Here is a 14,293-nt window from a genome sequence, read left to right as displayed (position 1 = left end):
TAATCAATTAATAATAGTATGCATTTATACTAAGTGTTGTTCCCAAATCCGGTACGTTTCTGAATGAATTTCTCATAAGCGATTTAGAAAGCAAAGGAAGGAAGAAGGCAATCCACACACAAATGCCAAAGGTGGCATTTTGCTTCAAGGTGTTTCATTTATTCCAGATAACGGAATAAATATTATTTCTATTTCACACGTATTACCTGACGGAACGCACTGTCAGGAACATCCTTTGAGGCCTCAAGACTGAAGATCCAACCAACCCTGAAGCAAAACTGCATTGACAGACCTGCTCCCATGCTGCCAAGAAAAGCTGGGCAGCCCCTTGTCTCACAGAAATGTGCTTAATGAGGCTCTGAGAACACACACCAACTGTTCCCTCCTCAGCCTAGCAAAGCCACACCAACACCCTGCAACAATAGACAATGCCAACATCTGTGCGAGATCGGAAAGAGCTGCCACCACCCACATCTGCAGAGTGGAAAAAAAGGAAGCAACATCAAATGACATTTTCTGTGAATAACTGAAGAACAGACCTCACTTGGTGTCAAATGGTAATTGTTTCACATCCCCAGCACCTGGACTTCTGTGAACTCATTACAGAATTTTAACTGCAGCTTTACAAAGGGATCCCAGAAGCTGCAGCAAGTCCATGGATGGCTTGGTGCTCTGTCAGGCTCCTTCGCTTTCCCTCACCTTCCCAGAGAGCTCCCTGCCTTCAGCTGTTTGTTGGAAGGGACCCTGGGCAGGATTTTACAAATCTCGGGACTCCTTAGGCACGCCTTTCATTTCACCAATATTCAAGCATGGCAAAGCCAACAAAAAGAGGGTCCTCAAAGTTTTGGTGTTGCAGCCACAGGCAGAAGCCTTACAGCACTCCACAAACCCACTGGGGCTGTCCAACAGCAGCACAGCATGCAGCCAACAGAGCTGCACCAGCACAGCTGGGCTTCTGGACACCATGGGACAGCAGCACCCCTGCTTCACCTGCACAGGAATCCCAGCTCCCCCATGCAGCAGGATCCACCTGCAGTTTGCTTTCTATGTCGTTGCTGACCACACAAATTAAATCCAATTTCATATGCTCCATATAAAACATTTATTATTATTATTTGTAACTCTGCAGATAATGCTTAAAAACATTTGGTTCTCTGTGTGGACAACCTGCTCCAAGAAGTTGCTACAGGAGCAAATACAGGAGCATGATAAGCAAAATCTCTATCTTTAAATACATTTTAATTCTCAAAAAATAGATGCAGTAGCCCAGAGTCTTTTCTCTTCCAGTTGGGATCTTTCTCTTATATGAAGGGTAAGAGACCATGCTGCCCATACAATGGTACAAGTGTTACAGTACAAGCCATGCTTTCTCAGCAGTGAGCAGCTCTGGTTTTTTGCTTTAAACGAAGCATGCTGTAAGAAGCATGCACTCCTGTTTCCAATTAAGCTCCTTGTTAGGTCATGGAGCCCAGAACTGCACAGCACACTGCAGGGGAGGCCGCACCAACACCTCTGCAGAGTGGCTGGCCATGCCATGCTCACTGCCTCCTAACATGCATGCTGCCCTCTTGGTCTTTCAGCCAATGCTACCTGAGTGCTGTACAGAAAAATCTCATTGCCTATGTTGTGAAACAGCCAGGGACACTAACCTTAATTTCATGCTCTATTTTAGGCCTCACAGTATTACATGTATTACTCTTGCTTCCCTTAAAATAGTCTGTGGTACATTAAGTGTTCAGCTAGAGCCTGCTGCTTTGTTCACATGAGGAGAGTTTGGGTGACTGCTTTTATTAATGAGGAGGGAGGAGCAAAAAACCCCTCCAGGCCCCTTGTGGCTGCATGTTAACAAACTCAGGCCCACTCAAAATGCACATCCAGCATCCAAGTGGTACGTAGTCAGAGCAAGGAGAAAACCACTCAAGATCTAACAGCTTCAACAGGGCCAACCACTTGGGTTCCCAAGGCAAAGGAGCCCATGTAACCAGGGGAGGCTCCACTCCCATCCTATGCCTGTTCATACAGCAGTGCTAACAGCACACAGGGATGGTCTTCAATAAATACAAATACATAAGTTAATGCATTTGCAAAGACAAAATGCCTGCAATCAGAACAAACAGTGAGGGTCCACCCTGTGACCAACAATTCACCAACCTACTACTGACAAAACTTGCTGTCTCTTATTGAAGAGAAGTATGCTTGTACTACCAGTTTGGTGGAGCAGGAGCATGTGCGTCCCTATAGAACTGAATTATCCCAAGAACTTCTTGTTTTCTCATGTACCTCCTGCATTAAGGACCTCAGAAAGCCAGTATGAAGAACACCACCACCATAGACCAGCTTTATCTTGCCTTATCAGGCAAGGTCAGGTCACTTAGAAATCACCACTCTGAAGGCTGATTGGAATAACAAGAACAGAAAAAAGAGAAATGATGCATTTTTAAAAGCACTGCTCCGCTCAGACATTCCTGGTGATCAGAGGGAGCCTGACAGCCACTGCTTTGATCCAGGAATCAGTTTTTATGCGAGCTGCCATACTCTTCAGGAAAAAAGTACCCCAGAACTTCAAAGACAGAAGTGGTGTGGTACTAGCGGTGCAGCCTTCCCACACAGGATGACAGAATGTCATCCTTATTCTGGCAGGCAGCTGTAGCAACGTCCCGAGCATCTTCCTGTAGGTTCTGCACAGGCAGGCAGTGCCCAGTGCCACCCCACAGCCCAGCACTGCCAGCCTCTGGGCACTGCACGGCCCCAAAACGGCCACACCCCCTCAAACTGCTGCACCACCCCTTGCTGCACGAGAGCAGCTGGCCAGAGGCAGTATGCATCATTCCTTCAGGATATCATTTAAATTGGGTACTCTCATTCATCATTAAAACACCTTCCATGTTTTTCATTTCCTGTTGCTCGCTGTGTCTTTCCATACCCTGGTTCTGGAGAAGCATTTTCCACAAGATCAAGTGGCTTTCTAGAGCCCAGGCACTGCACCTGAACCATTTCTCACTTCTCTTTTTGGTGAGCTAACTAAACTGAAGCATGAGTATCTCTCACTCAAACACATCTCAGCAGCATAATCTGCTAATATAAAACACAAGCAAAACCTCCCTATCATGCAGGAAATGGGACTGATAGAGGATAACCCACACCTCCAACTATTTGGGAGCTCCAGAGTGAACTATTTGGTATAACCATGGCTCTGCCTGCAGAACTATGCCATTAACAAAATGGCTACGGTTGTAAATAGCAATTAGCGGCACTTCCAACTGCTGTAGGAGCACACTACAACTCTGAGGCATTTCTGCTGTTCTCTAAACACTTCTGCACATCTTCCCAGCATTTCCAAGGCAATTTTAAAGCACAGACTCAAGGACTACACTGGCCATCTCACATGCATGAAGTCACACCTCCAGCACACCGTGTACCTGAAGCACCACTGACTCCCACCAGGATCTGTTCAACAGCTCCAGCATTAGAACAGTCTGGACTGCTCTGACATCTTGTGAGGAACAGAATTTATACATACGTTGTCTTTGCACGAGACAGGCATGTTCATCTCATGCTGATGCCTCCTGCTTGTCATTAAACACCAGCATCTTCCTTAAAATCCACCATTAACTTGTGCCATTAACTGCAGCACACAGAAGCTTTAGGCTGATTCTGAAGCAGTTTCACAATTCTGCATTACAGCATTATTCGTGGTCTCACCCATTTAAAGATGAAAACTCAGAAAAAAACCTCAGAATTATAACTCCTTTCAGAGAAAAATGAAAATCCTGACCATTCTCTGCTCTAATAGGACGAACAATTGAGAGAACAGAATAGACCAGTTCAACAGATTCAGAAAAGATGGAGAATCAGAAAATAAATGTCTATGTAAGAATGAGACACATAATATGAGACAGCTTCTTCCTTTGTGAAAATTTCCTTCTAATTAAGTCCCCAGCAGTTCACAGCCCTGCTTGTTTCTTTAGCACTGAACGCCAGCTGATTCCCTTCATTAAGCAGACTTCTCTCTTGCCATTCAATTACTTTTCTGATGCTTATTCCTCTTTGAGAGCCTGCTTCTCCAGCAGACATCTGCATCCTGCTAGGGAGACAGGGCAGCCACTTCCATTAGCCCCTGCTCACCCACTGCAGCCTCCCCAGACTGAGCTCAGCTTTGGTGCTCGTGCATCATTTTATTCACTGCAGTTTAACACACTGCCACAAAGCTTTTGCAGAAACTAAATATGAATTGTTTTAAAAGAAGGCTGCTGTACTTAAGGGGTTTCAGAGATCCAGCACAAGCACAAAAGCTCGTTAGTACTAATGCTCAGTATCTGAAATCCTAGTTCTCTCTCCATATGTAAGGAAATCTTATGACTCAGCTTCTTTCCCTGGTGTGCAGTTTGGAGTTACCCCACCCATTCATTTCCCCACAAACCTTAGTGCTATACAGCAATATGGTATACAGAGAAGCATGCAGATGCCTCACCCATTCCTTGGTAAGCTTAATATAGATACATATACACACACATACACACACACACACAAAGTAAATGGTATCTCAAACACACTACATAAAAAGCAAGAACTTACTTCAATAAATGCAGTAAAATAGCAAGTCCACTTCTGGCCAGGTGGAAAGTCAAATACATTTCTCATAACCTGGCATTGTAGTCAGTCCCCAGATGCTTTCATCACATCATCACAAAACCCAGAATATTTCTTCCATGATAAAAAAGGCTGCAATTATGTACATGCCATTCTACTCACCCTTGGAAGCAAAAATGCAAAAGCAAAAGTCTCCTTTGTTTTGGTGGGTTTTTTTTTTGTTTTGTTTTTTTTTTTAATATGCAGTTAGGGGTTAATTTTGAAAGAAAGTGGCAAAAAGTTCACTGCAGTTTAATCTCTGCCTTCACACACTGCAGTATGGTCTACATGTGATGTTTCAGTAACTACATACAACTGCATGAAGTTTTAACTCAGAAACTGCACAAGTGCAGGAAACCCTGCTGGCACTGCAGCATCAGGGCTCTGTTTTTAAGATAGAAAGTTGGTGCAACGGGCACAAGGAAAACAGATCATCTATAGCATGAGTTAATTACTTGAGGAAGGAGGCTGACAATGGTAAGCATCAATACAAGACAGATGTAAATGCATTTGCACTTTTGGGAGATGGTTTCTTTTTAAGAGAAGCTGAGAATGATCAAACTACAAGAATGATGCAATTTTCATTAGCAAAAACTCTGCTTCAGTATTACTTTTTAAAATAATGTCAAGAAAATGAACAACATTATGCCTACAGTTCCCTTAGTTCCTTTGAAGACCAAGTTTTGTGGTCTGCATGAAACTCGCCATACTCAGCCCAATTCCACTTAAGAAAACCCATCATAGCTCTCCATGTAATTTATCTGAAGAATGACAGCATTTGTAATAAACATAACTTGGACAGGAAAAAGATCACTTGAAGAATGACAATGTTAAAACATTACGTTAATGGGCTACTGATCAACAATCCAGACATAGCACAGGAATATCCTAACACCACTGATTTAAGAAGTGAGAAGACAGATCAGGGAGTGCCCACCTTACCTAAATGATTCCTACTGACTGCTCTGATGTGCTCTGTCACGGCTTCCCTTCTGAAAGAAGAGATGTGGGAGCTCACAATTAAAGGCTCTTTCTGTTAGGACACTGTACAATTCACCTCAGTTCCAACAGTCACTTCAAAACCAGCAGAGATGACATGTGGTCAAGGGCAGCTTAATGGCTCTGGGTTCTCTTCTGTGCATTCTTCTAACAGGAGGGCAGAGACCCACAGCCGCACGCACCTCAAGCAGCACCACCATTCTGCCATCTGCAGCTCCTCTGAGATCCTACTGGCATGACACAAAGACTAACATGTACCTTATTCTGAGATCAGCTCTCATGAATCCAAGTTGATTCCTGCTACATCAGAGAGAACTTGGCACCCTACACAATGATTACATCTCCTCTGCAAGGGAGTTCCTGGCCAATAACCGATGGGAGCCGCACATGAGTCAGAGCCCTGTGAGGGGGTAATCGATAAACAAGCTCACAAGCATGACCCCACCACGTTTGTGAATTCCTCCCTTCTAGCTCATCACATCCCCATTCAGCAAAGGGAAAAACTATTTGGTTATTTTTTTCCTTACATCACCTCTTAACAAGCACAAGGAGCTGGTGCACAGGCAGTCTCTGAACTGATCCATAAAGTCACCATTCATTTGATGAACTTGCTTTCTGCCAAACCTTTATTTCTGCTCCAGGCTCTGGCACTTAAGATGCAGTTCTGATGACAATACAAAGAGTTTACTGATACAGCTGCCTTGTTAAACCATAGCAGTGCAGATACAACTTGCATGAGTGAAAAAAAACAATCAACCAACCTACTGACCACTGTATCTGCAATTGTGATAGCACTGTCCCAGTGCTCTCTCCTTCACCACCTCAAACCCAGTGTCCACGCTGCCCAAACTGGATGTGAAACTAATTTTCTTCAAAAGGAACTTCTGCCCTGCTTATTCTCAGATCAAAATCTCTGCTTCTTCCTGAGCACAGAGTATCAAGGACAGTATGACAGAGGGGGAAAACATTGCTAAGATCAGCAAAATCAGCGAAATCTAGAGGCTAGCCAGGCTCTTCTCACTGAATACTCAAGATGAAGGATTAGCTTTCACTTGAAACAGCAAAAAATAACACCAAGACACAGTATAGGCCAGAACACATCTGTGGTACTGAGATGCACACCTCCTTGCTTGCAAGATGTCACTGCATTTACAAGAGTAGAACGTAGGAAAACAGCAAAACAGCAACCTCTAATTCACAGCATCCTACCAAGAACAGAACCCACCGCAGTGATGCAGAAACTCCATGTAAGAAATTCCAAAATGATGCTGCATCTAAAGCTGCCTAGAACACCAAGACAGGTGTGTTCCTTTGGGGTAGAGCACAGGAACACATACTTAAAGGCCAAAGATGATGCATGCTTGCGCTAGGAGAACTATCAGCAGTGAGAATCAGAACTTTAAGCTGTTGTGTTTTCCTACTGTAGCATGTATTTTGTGGCAGAGAGGAGGAAGTTTCATCTTCACCACTCAATCCATGCTAGGAAATGCTATGCAGCACAGGAATCAAGAAAGGGGGAAGATCTAGACTGCTCCCAAAGATCTGCCCAGGCTCTTTTCATGGCAACTTAACCAAGTCATTCTGATTACTCACAAGGCACCAGAGGCAACTAAGACCAACCCTAGAAACAGCTGGTATTTTCTATCCAGGAGTCAGTATCTCTCCTGCAAAGCATTCAGAAGTTTGCAAATCAAAATTGTCTGACAGCTACCAGAGATAGCAGGTAAGAAGTCAGGAAGCAACTAATACCAGCCCAACTAACACAGCGAAATGCCAACCCACCTAACACACCTGAATCATCACTGAGGGACAGAGTTCAGTTATCTGATCTGCCTCCAAGAGCTGGGCTGGAGAAAGGAACTAGCATTGTTTCACAATTTTTAAAATACAAGCTTCCAGCCTTTCTCTAATGCAGTCACTGTAGAAAACCACCAAGACAAACCCAACAGAGGTTACTGTCTCCAGAAGTTTAGCCAAGGAAACCAGGTTCTACAACAAGAGTCTCAAGAAACAAAAACAATGCAGCTATCAGAATTCACAGCCTTGGTAAACTCTCAAATTATTCAACAGCTTTGATGGTTTAATTTGGCTAGCTAACCTGCAGACCTCACGGAAAGCCAGATTTTCTGTTTTACATAAATCCTGGAAGTACGATTCCACAACGCTCCCAGTTAGAGATAAGTTGCAGTAACTTCTGCTGCGCTAAGACTTGCTTGCAAGGATTGCTGACAGTTAAAAGTAACCCATTGAGAAATTCAAAGTTCTGTGTTCATGGCCAACAGTCCTTCTCCTCATTCATTAAAGAGCTCATTCTGAAACACAGATTTGAAATTTCTTCCCAGATTTGCCACAGTTAAGTTCTCAGCTTTGGAAAATACACCAAGGATGCCCGCCAACACCAGTGAGGGCACAACTCATCTTCACATTTAATCTAAGGACCCAAATGCAGCAAAGCAGTGCAGTTCCTACAACAAGCAAGCAGCCTTGTGCAGTCAGTGCCAAAGGGAAAATATGATGTTCTGTTGGAGATGCATCATAAATCCATGCTTACGTGGCTGCTATGTTTTTTGTTCATCCATATGTGCATACACATGTACACAGAAGTTCCCAGGAAGAAGGAAAGTAAAGAGAATTCCTTTTCCTTTAAGCTAGACAAAAGCAGATACACACAGGCATGAAGGAATAAACACATTAGCATGTTTTTCTAAGTGAAGAAAGAAGAAAGCAGACAAAAAGTCTTTCACAGAATTCAAAACTTCAATACGCTCACAGGTTCGCCACCCTCCCAACCGTCCGACCCTGCGCTGTGGCTACACAGCTCTTGTGATTCTTTTGGAAATATTCCCCATCCCTGCAATAAAGAGGCTTTCTTGGATCCAGGGATGCTGGTCCCTTGCTGCGACATGTGGGTGTGTGTCGCAGAGCAGGATGGCACAGCCGTGCCAGTGCCCTGTGAATGGAGGCAGCTCCCAGCAGAACGCTGTTTACTCCAGCTCCACCCTGCTGCTGCGTGAGCAGAGCTTAAACATTGCTCAATGTCAATTAGAGATGTAAAACGGAAACATATTAGTCAATACTGATGAGTCAATATACTGCTTTTCTTAGAGATTACAAGCCTATATGACCGCATGCAGAACAACACTTGTTTAGAAAACTGAGTATTTTCAAGAAGCTTCCTTCGCTGTTGACTCTTAGCCATGTTATCCACAGAGAAAGCCCATCTCACTTGGCCACAGGGGAAACCTGTAATCCTAAAACGGCTGTGTTGGAGTGGACCTCAAAGACCATCCAGTTCCCACCCCTGCTGTGGGCTGGGTCTCCAGTTCAGGCTGTCCGGGGTCTCACCCAAGGTGGCCTGGAGCATCTCCAGGAGCAGAACACCCATGGCTTCTCTGGACAGCCTGTGCTGGCACCTCACCACCCTCTCTGTGAAAAAGTTCCCCTAACATTTTATCTACATCACCCCTCTTCAGTCTAAAACTGCTCTCCCTTGTCCTGTCAACGCAGTGCAGAAAGTCACCAGCTGCACACCCACCTCACAGCAGCTGTCAGATACACCGGGTTACAAGGTAACCCACCGTGAGTGGAAGCCATTGGGAAAGCAGCTGTGAAAGCACTCAGGAGCTCTAGCAGACAACCTGGCACACAACATCACACACTCAAACGCAGTTCTCTGAGTGTGCTCCTGTGCACAACTTGAACAAAAGGTCCTGCTGAAAAAACTGAAAACCAATGAATCAAACTTTTGGTACCGTATCAGAAGTGAGGCAAATCGAAGCTCTGATTTTCTCAGTCAGCTTTTGAGAGATGAGCTTAACTTCCTCAACATCTTTCTAACAAGATACTGAACAAAGCCCTCCAAAGAAAGGGCCCCAGCCCTCCATGACAAGACCTCTGTTTAAATCCCCCTGCAAAGTTCCTCCCTCACTGCCAACCTTTGCTGAGCAGAAATTGAGTACTCGAGCAGCAGGTGTTACAGGTTAGAAGAGTGATGCATTCACAAATCGTGTGGGAGACACTTCCCAGTGCTTACGTTACCCTCACTGCATGGCAGCACCCCAAAAGCTTCCACAGAATAAAAGCTGCCAGGTTTTCCTTCCTAAAATCATATTTCTTTGCAAACAAGCTTTTCTTCTGCTTTGCCAGCAGATAATGTCAAATTGTTATACTGTGGGTAATTCCAACACAAAACACATCAACCAAAATAAATCTTCTGACATATACTACAAGAACTATGATCTCCTGAAGCACTGACATGCATGTTTTACACATAGCAATGGAAGCAAAGCACGATGAGAGAAATACCTTTTGCCCCAGTTGTACGACAGCAGCACAAGCTGCCAGCAGTGCTCAGGCATCAGGATGGCACCACACACGATGCTACTGGGAAGTCAAGGCCTGCAGATTATTTAAGCAATTTCCTGAGTAGGATGCTGGGAAGGCAGGTACCTGAGAATGAACACGTGCCCAAGGGCCCCAGCTAAAGCAGCCCATGGGAATTCGTCACCAACGCAGCCATTTTTAGGTGAGAAGTTGGATTATACCTGAACCTTTCAAAATCAAAGCAGTAACTGCTCAATAACTTCACTGAAGGATGTTTCTGAACTCAGTGAAACATACAGTCCCACACTAATTATAGCTTCACCATTTCTGAACTGCCTTCAGATGCATTTCACCTTAGACACATTTCACTTCTCAGTGAGGAATTCTCCAAGTGTTTGAAGGGAAAGGAGGAATGACAAAGCAAACGGACCTTCAGACACGAGCTGGGGATTTCATCAGGAGCAGAATCCTAAAGAACAGAAAGCTTGGCAACAACATTCTGTGATATCCCTTACAATTCTGTGCCCCCCTGGGTGGCCTTACAGTTTGCTTCATTCCAGCATACTTGAAATCCACAGTGAGGAATGTTTAAAGCGTCTCTTCTGACTCTAAGAAATATCAGCTAAAATTCTCCTAACAAGGGACTTAAAAACCAAATTGCTGCTGTTTATTTAAAGCTGAGAAATGCACTTTCTATTTCTAAATTAATGCTGCCTGAGAAAGACAGCACATGAAGGCTGCTGAGGAAGGAGCACAGCTCTTACTGTGCACACACAGCATTTTGGCTGTTTCCAGTTTGGGTCAATCCTCAACTCAACTCTTCATGAGGAGGCTTTATATAGGGACAAACACACAGGCCATTTTACTGTAAAATAAAACAGCAAAAGCATGAAAATCTGCTCAGGCTAAAGAAAGACCAAACTCATATGACACCAGCTTAAGCCATAGGTACCAGTGAAGCATGCATATAAAAGCCTCCATAAGTCTGCTAAAATAATTGAGGACAGCATCATCTTCTAATTTGACCTGTGTGCTCACACTCGGATGGGGGGAGGTGGCTACTGTGGCACTATTAATTTTGAAGAAGCAGATGACTCAAACCTTATTTTTGATAGAAAGCTGCAAGATGTCTCCAATTAGACCGTGGTAATCATATTTTAATAGCTGTTCTTGTAATTAAACCGTATCAGAAAGTGTCAGAATTACAGAAAAGCAGGGCCAGGAGGGAATTCAGAAGGTCATGCCAACGCCTTCCTGCCCCTGCCTTGAGCCTCTGAGCACACGGCAGAGACTATCAAAGCCTGCAGAAATATTTTCCACAGATATCAAGGCTGCAAACTATTCATTGACAGTTCTGGAACAACTCAAATAGTCCAGAGCGGATTCAGAAGCGAGGACACTGGTCAGTAATTTCAGCATTCACAAAAGCGCCTTTAAAAAAGCTGAAAAGCGTAGCAACGTACAGCACAACAGTAAAGCCTCTCTTGACTACTATCAGTTAATTAGTAAGAAACAAACTCATTAACTTCCACCATAGAATGCAAAATAGATACCATTCCCTCCTGCATAAATGCTTCTGAAAAGCAATCAAGAAATTCCAAGAGGTGGAGTTCTCTTAATACTGTCACACCCCCCCAGGAATACACATTTGTCTGCACTTGATAAAACCCAAAGAACACAATTATCTCTCAAAGACATATTGTCACAAAGTGTTACTTAGCTGGCACTTCCGCTTAGTCTCCTTTATTTGTATAAATACAGACCCTCTAAAGAAGCACCAATTCTACATTGCAGCGCTGCTTTTCAACACTTCTCTATCTGTAAGCAGGTTTTAAAGCCTATGGAAGGCAGGGAGGTTTCAGAACCCCAAGTCAATCTAAGAGAATGCAATTAACTTGAAAGATCAACACTATCAGCGCCTAGAAACACTCAGCAGCACGCTATTGCATACATACAAACTCCAGACACAATCTCCACCTGTCTTAAGGCACTTTCTCAGCCTGACAAAGAAAACCCCTAACACCACCTGTGCCACGCTGCCATCAAGATAAGCATTCAAGCAGACTTCAGCCCAGCAAGCGCTACCTGGCTGACTCAATAGCTTCCCATGTCACAAGACAGCCACGAAGCTAATTGTAAAATATAATGCTCTTACAACAGTGAGTCAGTGACAGACAGGATCCCAGTGAGACACGGTGCCAGGGGCATCGTGCCGTTCTTACAGCTCAGCTGGGCTGTCACTGCTCAGGACTTCTGACACCAAAGCAGGTGCTGTGCTCACTCTGGATCTCACAGTAATTCCTGGCTTCTTCTTCCTCTCCAGTTAAAGGCTCATGCCACATCAACGGGTACTAGGGAGTGGGTATTAACTACAGGCACACGGCGTTTTAAGTGGTAAAAATCTATCATTTCCAAGTTGAGATGCTAAGGTGGGAGCTCAGGATGTGACACTTCCTCTGACACCATATGATTTCATGCACTCTAGCACTGAAAAGGAAGAGATGCTTCCTGGAGATGAGCTGCACTGCTGGAAGGAAAACACCGGTCTTGTGTTGAAGCTTCTGATAGGTAGGTTGCAAACCACACACACAAAAAAACTCACCAATGTTTTGACGCTAATCAGATTTCACCTGTGGTCGACACTTAAACTGCTTCCCCAAGCGCTGTTACCTGCCCCACTGAAACTGCATGGGCTAGGTCATGCCGTTGACTCTTTGACTCACCAAACAAATGAAATCACACCATTCCCATAAGGCAGCATGTAGGTTTTAAACAAATCACGTGCACCTTCATGGTGACTTATACAATAATTAAATTTTAGTTTTAAAAAGGGGAAAAAGAAAAAAAAAAAAACAACCCAGAATATCTCCTAGTTTTAACGCGAGCAGCACATCACTGAGGGACTGCAGGAAAACGAACAAACGCACCAACTTTTTCCTCCCGTGGCACGCACGGATCACAGCGTGCTGGCTTAAGCGGGCTCTGAGCTGCACCCTCGCGCCGCTACTTCTGCGCGGGGCCCAAAGCGACCGGGAACAATTGTAGGAAGAGGCCTCAAACCCGGACGCTCCGAGGGCCGCACCGTGCCCGCCGCGCGCCTGGGCCCGTAAACACGGCCAAGGAAGCGACAAAGGGGAGCTCCGAGCCCGCACTCCCGAGAGCGGCAGCTCGGAGCGGAACCCCCTGCCGCCTCGGCCCACGGCGGCCCGGCGCCTGGGCACGCAGCTCGCCGCCGCCCCTGGGAAGCGCCGTGCCCGGTCCGGCCCGGCCCGCACGAGCCGCCCGGGGAAAGTTCCGAGCGCCCGGACCTGCCCGCCGCCGCCTCACCGCGCACCGCCGCCTCACGACTCGGGGCCGAAGCGCGGCGGGCACGGCCGGGCCGGGCCGCTCCCCCGGCGGCCCCCGCAGTCCTGAAGGCGCGGCCCCGCCCCGCCGCGCGACGCCCCCGGGCCCGAAGGCTCGGACCGAACGGCCGGGCCGAGCCCGGCCCGGCCCCTCGCGCGCGCGCCGCCCGCCGCCTCCCGCCCGGTACCTGGGCCGCGGCCCGGCGCCTCCTCGGCGTCGCGTCCGGCGGGGCCCGCCCCTGGCGCGGCACGACCGCCCCGGCTCCGGCGGCTGCAGGCTGAGGCGCGGCCCGGCCCCCGCCCCGCGGTGCTGCGGCGCCGCAGCTGCCCGTCCCTCGCGCCCGTCCTCGCCCGGCGGCGGAGCGCGGCGAGCGGCCGGCGGCGGCGGAACGAGGCGACGCTTCCGCCCGCCGCCGCACGCGGGCGCCCCCTGCCGGGGAGGAGGTCCGAACGCCGAAGGCGCCGCGCTGTGCCCGGGGCGGGGCAGTCGGGGCGGCCCGGCCCGGTCGCCGCGGCGCGGCGCTGGGCTGGAAGGTTGAGGAGGGCCCGAACCTCCCGCGGCGGAGCCTGGAGGGGCAGAGCGGCAGCTGGGGCACCGCGCGGCCCCGCTGCCGTACGACGCGTGTGGCGGGCGCAGATGATCCCGGCCGGAACAAAGGCACGCACGTGGCGTCCGTTAGGTGTAATCTGCACCATAAGTTTAAAGCGGAAAAATAAAACGTGTTTTTATGGAGCAAGACGCTAACTTCTTGCAAGCTGCGATTTTCGATGCAAACTTGCACCTGCGTGCCCGGTGTGTCACTGCCGAGCAGCAGCTGAGGTGTGCCGGGGGCTCTGTTTTCTGAAAGAGATTTGGAACTGAAGGAATTGAAGAGGCAGCCGGTGCCTGTTGGCATCCCCACGGAGGGAAATCACACACAGCAGCCACCGCCTCCAGTCTGAACCTGAACGAATGGATGGGAAAAAATCTGACGTTCAGTTTTCTCTTCTCCCCAGTT

General features: G+C 47.0%; 1 protein-coding gene across 2 annotated transcripts in view; it reads right to left on the bottom strand.

The window, feature by feature from the left end:
- The window catches only part of CAB39 (calcium binding protein 39), a 34,887-nt gene extending 21,306 nt beyond the window's left edge, over positions 1-13,581 (bottom strand). The window contains exon 1 of one of the 2 annotated variants that reach the window (XM_048955290.1): positions 13,484-13,581. The gene's annotated coding sequence lies outside the window, so the exon portion shown is untranslated. Of the gene's footprint in view, positions 1-12,878; positions 12,899-13,483 lie in introns of those variants that run through there. The other variant, XM_048955289.1, reaches the window with a different exon arrangement.
- Between the last annotated feature and the right edge of the window lie 712 nt (positions 13,582-14,293).

This window comes from Lagopus muta, chromosome 9, assembly GCF_023343835.1.
Source record: "Lagopus muta isolate bLagMut1 chromosome 9, bLagMut1 primary, whole genome shotgun sequence".
NCBI classification, from domain to species: domain Eukaryota; kingdom Metazoa; phylum Chordata; class Aves; order Galliformes; family Phasianidae; genus Lagopus; species Lagopus muta.
Note: the sequence above shows the minus strand (reverse complement) of the source record. Positions and strands in the feature narration are given on the sequence as shown.